Raw genomic sequence first — 16802 nt, 5'->3', positions numbered from 1 at the left:
TTTTTGGATTTAGTATTAATTGGTTCACAGACAGCCAGGTTTCGACAGAGGTGAAGGTTTGTTGAGTGAGAGCTAGCAGTTCAGGGATGTGGGCAGAGGTGATAAGGGTGGATTCATCAGCATATTGTAGAAGTGTAGAGAGGTTAGTAACAGAGTGAAGTTTGTTAGTGAATATGTTGAACAGAAGGGGGCCTAGAATCAATCCTTGGGGAACTCCAGTATTAATAGGGAGGAATGGAAAACAGACAGTTTGCTAGCAGATAGATTGCTGCCTGTCAGAGAGGTAGCTAGATAACCAGTTGATGGAGGAGGAAGAGAGATGCAGATTTGAATGTTTAGTAAGGAGTTTAGAGTGAAAGACAGTATCAAAGGCCTTTGAAAGATCAAGGAACAGACAGGAGATGAGCAAGTTATTATCATGGGCTTCAGCTATTGTTTGAGTAAAGGAGAGTAATGCAGTAACTGTACTATGGTGGGATCTAAAGCCATGTTGGGTAGGAGTAAGGAGATTGGTGTCAAGAAGGTATTTAACTGAGCGTGGATGCACTTTTCTAAAATTTTAGAAAGGGGGGACAGGGTATTAGTGGAGTGATGTGTAATCTAAGCATGTACATCAGGATGTTTGCCACATATATGACAGAAGTTGATATGTAGAAGTTTTAAGCCCAGCAAGGCTTGGGAGTGTGGTGGCTGTGACTGCTTGTTGCAATGCAGGGGGTAGTTAGTGAAGGCTGATTGGTTTGGTCCTGGATTTGGCTGGATGTCACCACTTAACTTGGGGCTTTCTAGAATATGGTAATTAGAGCAGAACCATTTGTGCTGAAGCTTTTGTTTAAGTACAAATCTGATGAGTACTGGGTGGTGAAATGAGTAAGAAATTTTGAAAAGATGGGTTAAGGTATTAAAGAGTGGGTGATATGATGGAATGATAATATGTGGAGTTGTGGGAGAGAATATTAGACTTTAGTGGATGTAGGTTATTACAAATGAGATGGATATTGTAAAATGCAAAGATTGTTCGAAGTAGAGTGAGCATGCTTAGCAGGTAGTGCGAGACAGTGATATCTTTGTGAGTGGAGGTGTACTGGAATTTAGGAAGAGGTAGGTAAAGGTTGTGAGAGGAGATTTGAGAGCATATCAGTAGTCAGGTCAGTTGATTTTAGGTAAAAGAGGTCGTGCTAGATGTGTTTAGGCAAAATCCCATATCACTTCCTTACAAGCTATAGGTCCCCCTTGGTGACTCAGGAAGCCTATAACAAGTATTTCAACTTATTGGAAACACTCACCATCCAACCCAATACCATATTCATGGACAATTTTAACTACCCAAAATGTTAAGGCACAGAGATTCATGGACTTTGTAAACACAAGTTCCTTGGACCAGATTGTCAGTACACCAACAAGGGGTGCAACCATACTGGATCTGGTCCTCACTAATATGGGAGACTGCTGCACACCCCCTAATGTAATGTCTACCCTGGTATGGTCAGACCATCAAGTGGTGTCCTCTGAAGTAAAAATTAAAACCTTAAACCTCAGCTAACCCTGGAATATTCTGGAACTACTCTAAGGCTAACTTCCTACTATTAAGTGATAACCTGACAAAATTTCAAGCCTCCATAAACCCTGAGAACACTGCTGCCTACACAAAACTTTTCAAAGAAACCATATACAAGCATGTAAATAGTTGCATAGAGGCAGCTGTATCCACAAGGAAGAAGTACAGAACCAACTCATAAAACAAGCCACCCTACTGGAATCACAACACCAATAGGCTGTAAAACAGATGGAAGAAAATCATGGCAAAAATTAGGAGTGCAGCACCCATCAGTATTAAAGCACTCTCATCAAACTAAACAAACAACTCAGAGGACAAATAAGGTCTACCAAGTCCAAATTTGAGGTAAATTTTGCCTCTCAGACCAAGGACAACCACAAGGCATTCTTTAGCTATATCCGCAACCTCAAAGGCAATACACAGTTGTGTGGAGAGCTTATTGTAAATGGATCCATCAGTAGAACTGAGCCAGAAGATATAATAAACCTGCTGTCTGACAAATGCAGCTCCAGCTATACCCCAGTGAGTGAGAAGATATACCAGACCTACTGTATGGCAAATTCAGCTCCAGCTATACCCCTGTCTTCCCTCAACCTTCCCTCAGGAAATACCATCAAATATAACTCCTCCTGCTATCACTAGGGAAAAGGTCCTTAATGTTCTCTCTATGGCCAAAAACACTGATTCTATGGGCTTCGATAATATCCCAGGATGCCTTCTAAGTAGCATGAAACATGATATTTCAGGTCCTCTAGAACTGCTATTTAACTGTAGTCTCTAAACAGGCTTTGTGCCTCATGAATGGAAAATAGCAAAAGTTATCTGTCTACCCAAAGGTGGGCCCTCTACACACCTGGAAACTACCGATGCATAAGTCTCACTAGTCTCATATGGAAAGCCATGGAAAGAATTATCTGAATTATCAGTAATATCATAGGAAACATTCAGACCCTGGACCCAACCCAATTTGGTTTCGTTAAGGGCAGCGCACGCCTACCCAATCTGGTGGACTTCTTTGAAAAGGTCACCAAAGCAACGGATGAAGCAAAATGGTTCTCATTGTGTACCATGACCTAGCCAAGGTATTTGGCACAATTCCCCACACAGGTATAGTTGATAAACTCAAGACGCTAGGTATAATCCTTATGTCTCCCAACGGATAGCCAGCTGGCCCAAAACAAGACCCAGGAAGTTATAGCTGGGGAGTCCTCCTCTACATAAAGGACAGTCACAAGTGGAGTCCCTCAGGGATAGGTCATTGGACTGCTATTTTCTGCTTTAATTCTCTGAAGTCAAGGCTAATATCAATGGCCTCTGGCTGACTAAATTTGTAGATGATTGCAAATTAGGAGCTGTCATTAAATCATCTACTGATGCAAATGTTCTCCATGAAGGGCTGACACAAACCAGTTGTGCCAGAGCCATGTATTAAAACTAAATGTCAAGAAATGCATAATAGTATCCATCAGGAAGTCATCCACCACTAGTAGCTATCATATTGATAATGCACCCATAAGAGTTGACCCAGTAGTCATGGACTTGGGGACACACATCTGGCCTCTGACTATCATGTGTGTACAGTAGTGAGGAAATCATTCTATTTTGTGCAACTTATAAACAAAAGTATGGCATCTAGGTCCAAGGAAGTCATTGTTCCCCTCTATTCAGGATTCATCATACCTATCATTTAGTACAATACCCCCTACAACAACTGGAACATCCACAGAGGTTCTTCACCAAAATAATGTAGGACATAAATAACATGGCTTATGCAGACCACCTTAATACCCTATTCCTGCATTCTGTTTCCTAGAGGCTGTTGAGGGGAGATCTATGCCTGGCATAAAAGGCATTGCCAGACCCCACTTTATGGACTTCCTGCATATCCAAAAAGCAAACACCACCAGAATCACCCATTCTCATGACTTAAACCCTGCCTGTGATGCAAATAGTACCTGATGGAGAGACGGGTATGTGTCCCAGAGGTTACCACTTCTCCAGAATAGCCTCCCCATCCATATGAAGTAGAGTTCCTCCCTAACCCCAAGTGGATGGGGAACAGGAAATTTATCCCTGGTTTGGCACCTATGTCTCTGATGGACAACAGGCAGCCTGTAAATTGTTCATCTCCCAGGCCCCTGCTCGTGCATGTTTCATCTCCCAAGCCCCTACTTACACTTATCAAGGGTACCAAAAAGGAACACCAAACTTCCAACAGGATACAAAACAGCTTCCAGTTTATTTATCGCTTTAGTCTCTGAAAGTTCTAAAACTTCATCAGAATAAACCATAACCACATGCCTGTGGTTATATAATACTATTAATCAAACAATTAAACACATTTAAAGAAATAAGACATTAAAAAAAAAAACTAAGAAAAAACCTTGAAGAAAAACATACAATTCCATAGAAAATATTTTCAGAAGGCAGAACCATATCTACCTAACTAAAGCTTTTGTTTTTAATATTGGTAAAACTGAAATATTTTCATTAATGCCAGGTTCTACAGTCATATTTAATTCAAGTTGCCATTTAAGTTCACTACGTTCTATTTGAAGTTCCCACCATCCCCCTCTAGTGGTCTTCTGGATAACTTCCAAAATTCCAAACTTGAATGTATGTTCATAGATGCGTTTTCTCAATGATCTTTCTGTTTTACCAACACAATAAAAATTGCAGGATGTACACACTGCCAAGTATAATAGTCTTTTGTAGCAATATTACTTTGATGAAATATAATAGGTTTCATGATAGAAGGTAAAACACACAATAGTCCTTCAAAACTATAATTACATTGTGCACATTTGCCACATTTAATAGTGCCCCTGTTGTTTAATGTTTGAATGTGGCTAGGGTGTTCAAACAAATATTTTAAGTTTTTCCCCATCTTGTAAACAATTTGTGGCTGTCCACCTAATGCTCTTAACAGGTCACTATTAGTAGTAAAATTACCCAGTTTCTCTTCATAATGTCCTTAATTTCTTTGAAACCTTCACCATATGGTAAACTCACAGAGTAACCATAGCTCTCATCTCCTTGTGGTTTAAAAAATTAGGATTTTCTTTACCTATACCGAGGATAGGTTTAAATCTTGCACCCCATTCATGTGCTATCTTCTTCTTCTTCTTCTTCTTTTGGCTATTCCCGGTTAGGGGTCGCCACAGCAGATCAACTGTCTGCTCATGATTGGCAGTGGAGTTTTACAGTGTTGAGTTGCCAGCCCGGCACCCAACCTTCCACAGAAGGCACACACATGCACGCACTCACACCTAGGGCCAATTTTTAGAGTGTCCAATACACCTACAGCATGTCTTTGGGATGTGGGAGGAAACCGGAGCACCCGGAGGAAACCCACACGACCACAGGGAGGACATGCAGACTTCACACAGAAGGCACCCCAGCCGAGGATTGAACCGGAGAACCTCTTGCTGTGAGGCGGCAACGCTAACTGCTGCACCACCGTGGCCGCCCATTCATGTGCTACCTCAAGGCTAGTATTCAATATTAAGTCTCTGGGGTAGCCTCTTTCCAAAAAAATGAAATAATGTTAAACATTTTGTTCTTGAAAATCTTCCAACTAGAACTCATATGGGCTGCCCTTACTAATTGGCCATTAAAAATATTCATTTTTGTGTGTTTGGGGTGATGGTTCTGGCAATCCAAATAATTATTTGAAAAGGTTTTCTTCCTAAATATTTTGGAAACAAAAGAATGACTTACAAGATCCTAAACTAAAGTGACATCCAGGAAGTTAATAACAGAATCCAAGAAGGAATTTGTGAATTTAAGGAAGCTGGAAATATTTTCCAAATAATCCCTAAATTTATTCATGTTAGTCACATTGTCCTTCCACAGGTTATAAATGTTGTCCAAAAAATGTAGGTATATAACCCACTTATTTTGAAATCTAGGAATAAAAATGTTTTAATGTTCCCAACTGTACATTACTAGGTTGGCATAAATGGGGGCACAGAAGGCCCCCATAGCCACACCCTTTATCTGTTTGAAGAAGGTACCTGCAAAAATAAAACAGTTATTATCCAGTAGTAATTCCATAATTTCAACTGCAAAGTTTACCATATTGTTGCTTAAACTAGTATGCTCTGTTATGGTTTCCCTAAAATGTTCAAGCCCCTCAGTGTGGGGAATAGATGTAAAAAGGTCCACCACATCAAAAGTTGAGAAAAAACATGTATCACTGAACATTTCTTGTTTAATTCTGGATAGGAAATCCAATGAGTCTTTCAATATAAATTCAATAGAAAAAATGTGTTTTTAAATAACTTGTCTATAAATACGCCAAGTGTGTAAGTAGTACTCCCTTAAGCTGCAATAATCACCCTATAAGGGGGATTCAAAACATCTTTATGAATTTTTAGAATTCCAAAAGCTTATGGAATTACTGAATGTTCATTCCTAAGAAAATCAAATAGTTACTCCGAAATCACTCCTAGAAACAACTGTATTTTTCTATGAGCTATCATGACTTCATTGTAGGATGCCTCTATGTATTTGTTTGTATCATAGAGTATTTCCAGCATATGTGTTATGTTTATCAACTAAAACTACCCCACCACCTTTGTCTGGTTTCATAATTCTGAATGTATTACCAGTTCTTAACTCTCTCAAAGTATCAGTTTCTTGTTTTGATAGGTTGCATAATTTCCTATTTCTTTTAGTTGAAGCATAAATTTCTTTGGAACAAATTTGTTCATATGCTGTAATAGTGGGGTGAATTGGGGGGTTAAAAGTGTTCTTCCATTTAAACACGTTGCTCCCACCCCCATTTATAAACCTCAAGTCTCGCTGTTCTTCAAACATAAACTGAAAATTTAATTTTCTAGAATATAGTTTAGTTTCAGTCAAAATGTCTGGTAAAGCAACTGCAAAACAAGGAACAAACTTGCCACTTTTCTTAAAAAGGGGAAAATGTATCTCATTAATCTGTGTTTCAGTGTAGTTAAAGATGTTAAATCCTTGTGAATACCACCACTGCCCACATTAAAACATTAAACAACAGGGGCACTAGTAAATGTGGCAAATATGCAGAATGTAATTATAGTTTTGAAGGACCATTGTGTGTTTTACCTTCTTCATGAAACCTATTATATTTCATCAAGGTAATTGTGCTACAAAAGGACTAGTACTCTTGGCAGTGTGTACATCTTGCAATTTTTATTATGTTGGTAGAACAGAAAGATCATTGAGAAAACGCATCTATGAACATACCTATTCTATTAGGAGTCATAACGAAAATAATGCATTATATAAACATTCAGTTAAATGCAGTTTGTTAAGTTCAAGTTTGGAATTTTGGAAGTTATCCAGAAGACCACTAGAGGGGGATGGCGGGAACTTCAAATAGAACGTAGTGAACTTAAATGGCAACTTGAATTAAATGTGACTGTAGAACCTGGCATTAATATAAATATTTCACTTTTACCAATATTAAAAACAAAGGCTTTGGTTAGGCAGATATGGTTCTGCCTTCTGAAAATATTTTTTATGGAATTGTATGTTTTTCTTCAAGGTTTTTTCTTCAAGTTTTTTTTTTTTTTAAATGCCTTATTTCTTTAAATGTGTTTAATTGTTTGATTAATAGTATTATATAACCATAAGCATGTGTTTATGGTTTATTCTGATGAAGTCTCAGAACTTTCAGAGATGAAAGCATTAAATAAACTGGAAGCTGTTTTGTATCCTGTTGGAAGTTTGGTGTTCCTTTTTGTTATATTATACAACTGGACTGGCTTACAATTCTGGTACAGCCAGAGGTAGCTCAGTATTTATTCATTTGTTTTCGAAGTCTGGGTGTCTGGTTTTTTTTGCATTTTTGCTGCAAGGGTTCCAAAACTTGTCAGAGATTTGGTAGGCATGGGTAGGCTTAAAAATGCCCTTGTGGTTGTTATCTTAGTAAACACCTATGAACTTATGAACCTAAATGTCAGGGGCAGAGAAAGCAAGGTCGCAGAGGTATTGTGTAAGGTGGACAGAGGATTAAGGGTGTGATTAGAGGAGGGATTAGTAAGTGCTAAAGTAAGCCAAAATGAGGGGAGAGAGAGTGAAAGTGGGGTATGCCGAAACAGACAACTGCTTGAGATGGAGAGTGAAGTACTGGAAAAAGTGCTGGGAGTGGTTTATTAGAAAGAGGAGATAGTTTGAGGGTGAGAGGAGGGTATATGTTAAAGGGAAGAGTGTAGAACTGGCCATTCTGGAAGTGAGGAACTGGGTATTAACTGGATAATATAGTCCAGAAGGTGGAGCTATGAAAGTATAAATCTGGAAAGTACAGGGGTGAGTGAAAATTGGGAGTATGGTAGCTCATGCCTGATCTTAGTGAGGCTGAATGGAGATGTTACACCTGATGTGCAGTATGAAGTTCCTGGAGTGTTACACCTGATGTGACATATGATGCTGCTGAAAGTGGTCTCCAGGGCGGAGACGAAAGCGCTAAATCCTATTTTTCACTGAAGTCTACTTGTCCAATAAATTTGTGTCTTATCTGTAAAGAAACGAGTGGAATTTGTGGAGTGTGGCTTTGAATTTGTGGTTTCGGAAGACAGCCTTTATTGGTACCGAACTGTACAACTATTTTTTGTGAAAGTGTATTACACCTGATGTGTTGTATGAAGGTGCTGAGAGTGTGTTACACCTGACATGCAGTATAAAGTTTCTGAGATTGTGTTACACCTGATGTGCAGTATGAAGCTCCTGCGAGTGTGTTACACCTGACGTGCAGTGTGAAACTACTGAGGGTGTTATACCTGATGTGTACTATGAAGCTCCTGAAAGCATGTTACACCTGAAATGCAGTAGAAAGCACATGAGATGTGTTACATTGGATGTGCAGTATAAAGCTCCAGAGCATGTTACACCTGATGTGCAGTACAAAGCTCCTGAGAGCATGTTACACCTGATCTGCAGTAATATGTGCCTGAATGTATGTTATACCTGATGTGCAGTATAAAGCTCCTGAGAGAATATTAAACCTGATGTGTGGTATGGAGCTTCTGAGAGCATGGTACACGTGATGTACAGTATGAAGCTCCTGAGAGCATGTTACACCTGATGTGCTGTATGAAGCTCCTGAGATTGTGTTACACCTGATGTGCAGTATGAAGCTGCTGACAGCGTATTACACCTGATGTGCACTATGAAGCGCCTGACAGCGTGTTACACCTGATGTGCAGAATAAAGCTTCTGAGTGGGTGTTACACCTGATGTGCAATATAAAGCTCCTGAGAATGTTACACCTAATATGCAGTAGAAAGCTCCTGACAGTATGTGACACCTGATTTATCTAGTACCTTAACCCTGAAATCTCCCACCATTCCAAGACATTCCTGGCTTCCTGACAGAGAAAAGAACCTCCTAACAGGGATCCTCCACTGTTCTCATTAATTTTCTTTGCCTGTCCTAAGAACTGCCCATAATTTTTTTTGCTGTCCATGTATTACCTTAACCCTGAAGTCTCCTACCATTCCAAGACATACCTGGCTTCCTAACAGGGATCCGCCACTGTTCTCATTAATTTTCTTTGCCTGTCCTAAGAACTGCCCAGAAAAGTGTATGTATCCTAATGGGACAAATATTCTTTATTTTTATTTTATTTATTTTATTTAAATTTGTTGACCGGGAGTGTCTGACTGGACGTGGGTCCATTTTCAGCGGAGGCCCGGGGAGAAAAGCTCCACAGTAAAATAAACAGACAGTAGTTACATTGGATTACATAGTAATTAACAATTTAACATAGAAATTACTTACAACATATTTACAGATGAAGAAACAGTACATCAGCAGACAACTAGAATCTTTATCTGTGAAGTACATAACAGGCATTAACAAATGTAACAATGAGAAGTTCCTGCTGTATAATAAGTACTAGGCGTATGAGCATCTGAGCTTGCTATCATCAAGGTAGTTAGTGGAGGTGAAAGAAAGGTAGTAGATGGATGGGGTGGATGATATTAGAGTGGGAGTTGCAAGGGCATAGCCAGCATGTTTTTAGGTGCGCTTTTAATAAAGTTTTGAAGTTGGTGCATGATGGTACGGAGGTAATTGTGGGTGGGAGTGAGTTCCATAATTTGGCTATGGCGCAAGAGAATAGTGCTTCACCAGCAGAGTTATTGGCTTTAGTGATCTGCAAGTGATTTTTGTTGCTGGATCTTAGTGGTCTGGTGGTGCGATAGGGTTGGAGTAGATTCTGGAGGGATGGGACATTTAGTGGATGGTTTACTAGTTTGTGGGAGAGTGAGAGTTGATACCACTGAAGGAGGTGAGGGAGTTCAAGCCAGCCCAGTTCAGCAAGTGAGAGACAGTGGTGACTACGGTAGGATGCCCCTGTGGTGAATTTTGTGACTTTGTTGTAGCAGGTCTCTAGCTTGTTTAGATCACATTGCCTTAGGTTGGTATATACTGAGGAGGCATAACGTAGGGTGGAGATAAGGTGGGAATTTGCTATTGAAATCTTTGCTGCTTTGGTGAGAAATTGTTTATTTCTGTATAATGCTCCTAGTTTTTTGTGGACTTTTTTATGGTCATGGATATGTGAATGTCAAATTTTAGTTTATTGTCTATTTCCACTCCTAGCAATTTGGTGTGTTCAGTTGGGTATATAGTGGTGTTGTCTTTTGCTGTGATGTTAAAGTGAGAGTTGTTTTGAGTATGTTTGGTGGGTTGGAAGATAAGTAGTTTAGTTTTGTTTGGGTTGAGTATTAATTGGGCATCGGATAACCATGTTTCAACAGAGGAAAAGGCTTCCTGTGTGACTTTTTGCAGTTTGGGTAGGGACTGGGCTGAGCAGATGATGGTAGAGTCATCTGCGTATTGGATGAGTGTGCCATGTTTGGTGGCAGAGGCTAGATTATTGGTGTAAACAGAGAAAGTAGGGGTCCAAGGATGGATCCTTGGGGAACCCCTATGGAGACAGGTAGTTGGGGAGATATGTCATTCTGCCATACAACGGATTGTTGGCGGTCAGACAGGTAACTCTGAAACCAGCTGGTGACTGATTGTGAGAAGGATAGGTTATTGAGGACAGAGATAAGTTGTTTGTGTGGGACCACGTCAAATGCTTTAGATAGGTCTAGGAAAGTAGCAGAGGAGAGATAGCCATTGTTTTTTATGCTGAAGGATAGTGTTTGTAAAGGAGAGTAAGGCAGTGGTGGTGCTATGGTTTGGTCGGAAACCATGCTGAGTACTGGAAAGGAGGTTGTTAGTAAGGAGGTAGTGTGAGACCTGAGAGTGTATGCATCTCTCTAGTATTTTGGAGAGTGTAGAGAGAATAGCTATGGGGCGGTAATTGGTTAGTTCTGCAGAGGGTCCGCCTTTGTGGAGGGGAATTATATGTGAGACTTTCCACAATGTGGGAACATAACTTTCTGACAGAGATCGGTTAATCAAGATGGATACTGGGTAGGCCAGAGCATCAGCTGCGATTTGTAGGTATTCACTTGGGAGGTTGGCTGCTGCTAATTTGGTGGGTTTAAGTTTAGTTAAGAGTTTTTTTATGTTGGAGGTAGGTACAGGAGAAAAAGAGAAGGCAGTGGGAGATTACTAGTTGAAGGTGTGGGTTGGAGGGGAGGGGGGTTGTGTTGTTTAGCTAGTGATAGTATGGTTTGGGTGAAGTGTGTGTTGAATGAGGTAGCAATATTTTCTGAGGAGTGAGGGATATTAGGAGGAGGGGTACTGACTTTACCTGGGTGGAGGATGGAGTTTATGGAGGACCAGAATTGTTTGGGGCTGTGTTGTGAGGAGTCTAGGGCAGACTGGTAGTATTGGTAATATTCTAATAGGTAATATTCTTACCTGTTACTATTGTATTTAACCCTGTGTACAATTGCTAACAGCCTACCACAGACTTCTCTTACCCCACTATTTCTCAACTTTCTCTTCACTCCTCTAAGTGCTCCTATTACTGACTATTTGACCACTAGGTGGTGGCATATACCTACTGCAAACTATTCCTTTTATCACCCAAGTCAAACGTATACTGAAACAATTTCTAAATGGTCCATTATTACCCTGTTTTCAGCCTACAATCTGTGTGACCCTCTCTGCTCCTACCTATCCATAACTATAGTAAACTAAGCCTTTATCTGCATACCTTTCTACCATTGAGCTTACCTTCAGTCCACTGATTGTGTTCTTCACAGTCTTGCCTTCTTCCTTCTCCTTGGCTCTACCCGCTCCGTTCACCATGCGGGATCACTCCACTCCCCTACCCTACTCCCAAATTCCACCCACCCCAGCACCTCTACACTTATAAGAAGATAACCACTCCCATCATCTCCAATTAACCAATCAAATCATCTCACCCCACTAACTGAACCCACCCCTAAATTTCAAAGAACCCAATCTTGCCTACTATTCAATCTAAATAATCACCATGCCAAGCCTATGTTCCTCTACCTTAACCCAATTACTTCTTCTCAGCTTATCTTATCTGCATTATCTTACTACACCTCTTAACACTTCTCACTCTCTCCCCTTCCACACAACTAATATATTCTACAAACAACCCACAAACTCCTCAATCTTCATTTCCCCCTCTCTGTTCTACTACAACAATACTACACTCTTCCCCTGTAAACTCACATCCATCTCCAGCAGAACTACACCCTTCCTTATCAATACTACACAAACTATCAACCTGCAAACATGAAACTAAACTGCCCAAACACCTTTTTTCACATATTTGTCATTTCATCACTATCCTCCTCTCTGGCAGCATCCACCCAAACCCTGGCCCCTTTCCCCCTCCTAACTCAACTTCCCCCTCAAATTCCCCCCACACAACCAGTAAATCCCTCCACTTTACAGCTCTAAATGCTCAAAGCAAATGCAATAAAATCCCAAACCTCCATGCCTGGCTTCTCCACAATCAACCAGATATCCTGTCCATCTCTGAAACCTGGTTAAAACCCCACATAAAGAACTCTAAACTAATACCACCCAATTACTGCATAATTAGAAAAGATAGAACACACAATAAAGGTGGGGGAGTTGCTCTCCTCTACTCATCCTCCCTCTCTGTTACTCCCTTCACCAAACCTATTCCGCAATTTAATAATGCAGAACTAATTCCAATGCTACTTTGGATAAACAAACATAAATCCATCTGTATTATTTCCCTTTATATCCCTCCTGGAGATAATGTCACAACACGCAAAGACATTCTCTCTTGGTTTTCTACCAACATAACCAATGAGACCATCATCCTGGGTGATGTAAACATCAACTGGGACACTGTTCAATCTCCCACTAACCCTCTAAATATAAACCTCTACAACTTCTCTCAGCTCATCAACACCACAACTAGACCTTCCAAGGACTTCTCTACTGGAAGTACCCTTGACTGGATTCTAGTATCTCATCCTCACTACTTCTCTGACAGTGGTACTCTCCCTGACCCACTCAATGACCATTTTCCTACCTTTGCCCCACCGTTTGTATTCCCCCTTACAACTATCCCATACCTATATCACCACCCGGTCCCTAACAAACTTTAACCCCAACATATTTACAACTTTGCATAAGCAAAGAAACTGGAACCCTCTAAAACTTTTACCACTAGATAATGCTGGTACGTGTTTCATACAACTTTCTTATACTTGCTAGACTCCCTGGCCCCCTAAAAACAAAACAAATTAAAAACAAATCTGTCCCATGGTTAACTAAAGACACCTTAGGCATTATGACTCTCCGAGACAAAGCTTGGAAACGCTACCAGAAAAACAAAACCACTACCACCCTTACTGAATACAAACTATTGCATAATAAAGTAAAAAAAAACTTATTGCTTCAGACCAGAAATCTTATTTTTCTACCCTACAAAAAAATCACAATACAAGCCCCAAAAAGTTCTGGGATGGAATATCCTATCTTCTTATTCCTGGTAAAATAAGAAAAACCCCTGCCCTGATAAAAATGCTGCTGATATTGACCTAGCTATCCACTTCAACTCTTTCTTTATTGATTCAATTGCCAAACTAACTACCTCCTTCACTAACCATCTCCACATCCCAACAGTCACCAGCCTCTTCCTCCCCCAGTAACTCTTTATTCTCTAGTCCTCCACCTTCAAACCCCCTCCCTTCTCCACAAACCCCATCCCCATGTCCACTATTAAAAAACTCCTACCAAAGCTGAAACCATGTTCCAATGCCCCAGTCCAAATTCCCCCTTAGTTCTTAAAGACATCTGCAGAAGCCATGGCCCTTCCCATCTGCATCCTGATAAACTGGTCTATCACAGAAGGTCAGGTACCCCAACCCTGGAAAAAGGCCTTTATTATTCCACTTCACAAAGGTGGGAACAACAATAACATCCCTAATTTTTGACCAATTGCCATCCTATCCCCTATTTTCAAACATCTACAACTGTTACCCTATCTCACTAATAACCAACTCCTAACTCCCACACAACATGGATTCAGGCCTGGCCACAGCACTACCACCGCACCCTATCTCACTAATAACCAACTCCTAACTCCCACAAAACATGGATTCAGGCCTGGCCACAGCACTACCACCGCACCTTATCTCACTAATAACCAACTCCTAACTCCCACACAGCATGGATTCAGGCCTGGCCACAGCACTACCACCACACCCTATCTCACTAATAACCAACTCCTAACTCCCACACAACATGGATTCAGGCCTGGCCACAGCACTACCATCGCACCCTATCTCACTAATAACCGACTCCTAACTCCCACACAACATGGATCAGGCCTGGCCACAGCACTACCACCGCACCCTATCTCACTAATAACCGACTCCTAACTCCCACACAGCATGGATTCAGGCCTGGCCACAGCACTACCACCGCACCCTATCTCACTAATAACCGACTCCTAACTCCCACACAGCATGGATTCAGGCCTGGCCACAGCACTACCACCGCACCCTATCTCACTAATAACCGACTCCTAACTCCCACACAGCATGGATTCAGGCCTGGCCACAGCACTGCCACCACTCTCCTTTCCTTCCTTGAAACCATTAACAAAGCTCGTGACTCTGGCTATATTGTGTCCACCCTCTTATTAGACCTAAGGCATTCGACACCATCTCTCACAACCTTCTAACCAAACGCTCTAAACTGAACCTATCCCTCTCCACTATCAAATGGTTTACCAGTTATTTATCAAATACACAACAGGCAGTCAGATGGAAAAAGCTACCTCCCCTTTCCTCAGTACTCCCACAGCAGTACCCCAGGGTTCCATTTTTGGACCCCTACTATTCAATGTTTTCATAAACGACTTCTGTCAGTCCATTCCTAACACTCATCTCATCCCATATGCAGATGACTCCACCATAATCTGTTCTGCCACATCCCTCCCCATTTTAAAAAAACTAACCTAAAATGCCTTCTCCTTAACCGAACAATGGATGCTAGACAATCACTTAGCACTCAATGCCACAAAAACTAAACTTATGTTATGTACACCTTCAAAAACAACCACCTTAGAAAAAAACAAATTTACCATCACCATCCAGAACAATACACTCCTTGAAACAGCATCCAGTGCAAAACTACTAGGAATCATAATCCATGACGAGCTCAAGTTTGATATCCACCTACAAGCAAATATAAATAAAACACATAAGAAACTTGGCATGCTCTGTTGCCACAATCGGTTTGTCTCTCCTTCCACCAAACTAATACTCTCTACAACATACCTTATCCCATCTCTCCTATATGGAGCCCCACTCCTTACTAACCTACAATCCTACCTCAAAGCAAAACGCTCCTCCTGTTACAATAAAATTTCAAAACTTGCAACAGGCCACTAATCTTCTACACACCACTGCACTGCCCTTCACAAACTTAACTGGCAAGAACTACCCAACTACCTCACCTATATTCAACTTACCCAAGCTCTCTCTGCCCTTCCCTTTCCAACACCTTTAAAATGCATCTGCCAATAGATCCCTAAGATCTAACTCTCAAAATCTGATTGAACTACGCAAACCCTCTCGTCCACCAGGCAATCACCTTCAGTCCTTCTCCCTAGCTCGCCTGTGGAATTCTCTCCCTCCACCAATCTGTAGCACTAGCAGCCACTCCTCCTTCAAAACCTTACTCTACTCCCACCTTAAATCCCAATGAGAATGCTTCTGTTCCCATCCTGCATAAAATCCCCCAACTTAATCTACCTCCATGATCCAGCATATCTGCAAACTTCCCCCTATGATTGCTTAACTCTGATAAACATCTGTTAGAATCATCAGATGTTGTATATAAATATGCCTGTAAAACACCTTTATAAGCATATGTTACAATCAATCGATTTTGTATAGAAATATGATTGTAGAATGCTTTTACTTTGTTTTTTTTTTAGAATGCCTGCTTTTGCATTTTATTACCTGTATTACTGTACTATCTATTGTTATAACTTGCTTTCTAAGTAACTTGTATTTGTTTGCAGATTTCACGGGAGCTTTTCTCCCCAGGACTCCATTGAAAATGGGCTCCTAGTAGCCCAATGGACAATCCTGGCAAACAAACTAAAAATAAAATAAATAAAATAAAAAAATCTGCAGTATGAAGCTCCTGAGTGCATGTTACACCTGATGTGCAGTATAAAGCTCCTGAGAATGTTACACCTGATGTGCAGTACAATGCTCCTGAAAGTGTGTTACACCTGATCTGCAGTATGAAGCTCCTGAGAGTGCATTACACCTCATATCCTGTGTGAAACTCCTGCAAAAGTGTTACATCTGATGTGCAGTATGAAGCTCCTGAGAGTGTTACACCTGATGTGCAGTATGAAACTCCTGAGATCGGGTTACACCTGATGTGCAGTAATAAGCAGCTGAGAGTGCATTACACGTCATATCCTGTGTGAAGCTCCTGCAAACATGTCAGACCTAATGTGCAATATAAAGCTCCTGAGAGCATGTTACACCTGATGTACAGCATGAAGCTACTGAGAGCGGGTTACACCTGAAGTGCAGTATAAAGCTCCTGAGAGCGTGTTACATTTGCTGTGCAGTATGAAGCTCCTAAGAGTGTGCTACACCTAATGTGCAGTATGAAGCTCCTGAGAGTGCATTACACCTCATATCCTGAGACCATATGCCACTTGATTTGGAGTACAAAGCTCCTTAGAGCGTGTTACACCTGATGGGCAGTATGAAGCTCCTGAGAGAGCATTATAACCCTGATGTGCATTAGGAAGCTGCTGAGAGCGTGTTACACCTGATGTGCAGTATGAGGCTCCTGAGTGTAC

Source organism: Protopterus annectens, chromosome 9.part0, assembly GCF_019279795.1.
Source record: "Protopterus annectens isolate FY-2018-M chromosome 9.part0, PAN1.0, whole genome shotgun sequence".
Taxonomy (NCBI): domain Eukaryota; kingdom Metazoa; phylum Chordata; order Ceratodontiformes; family Protopteridae; genus Protopterus; species Protopterus annectens.
This window is presented reverse-complemented; position numbering follows the sequence as displayed.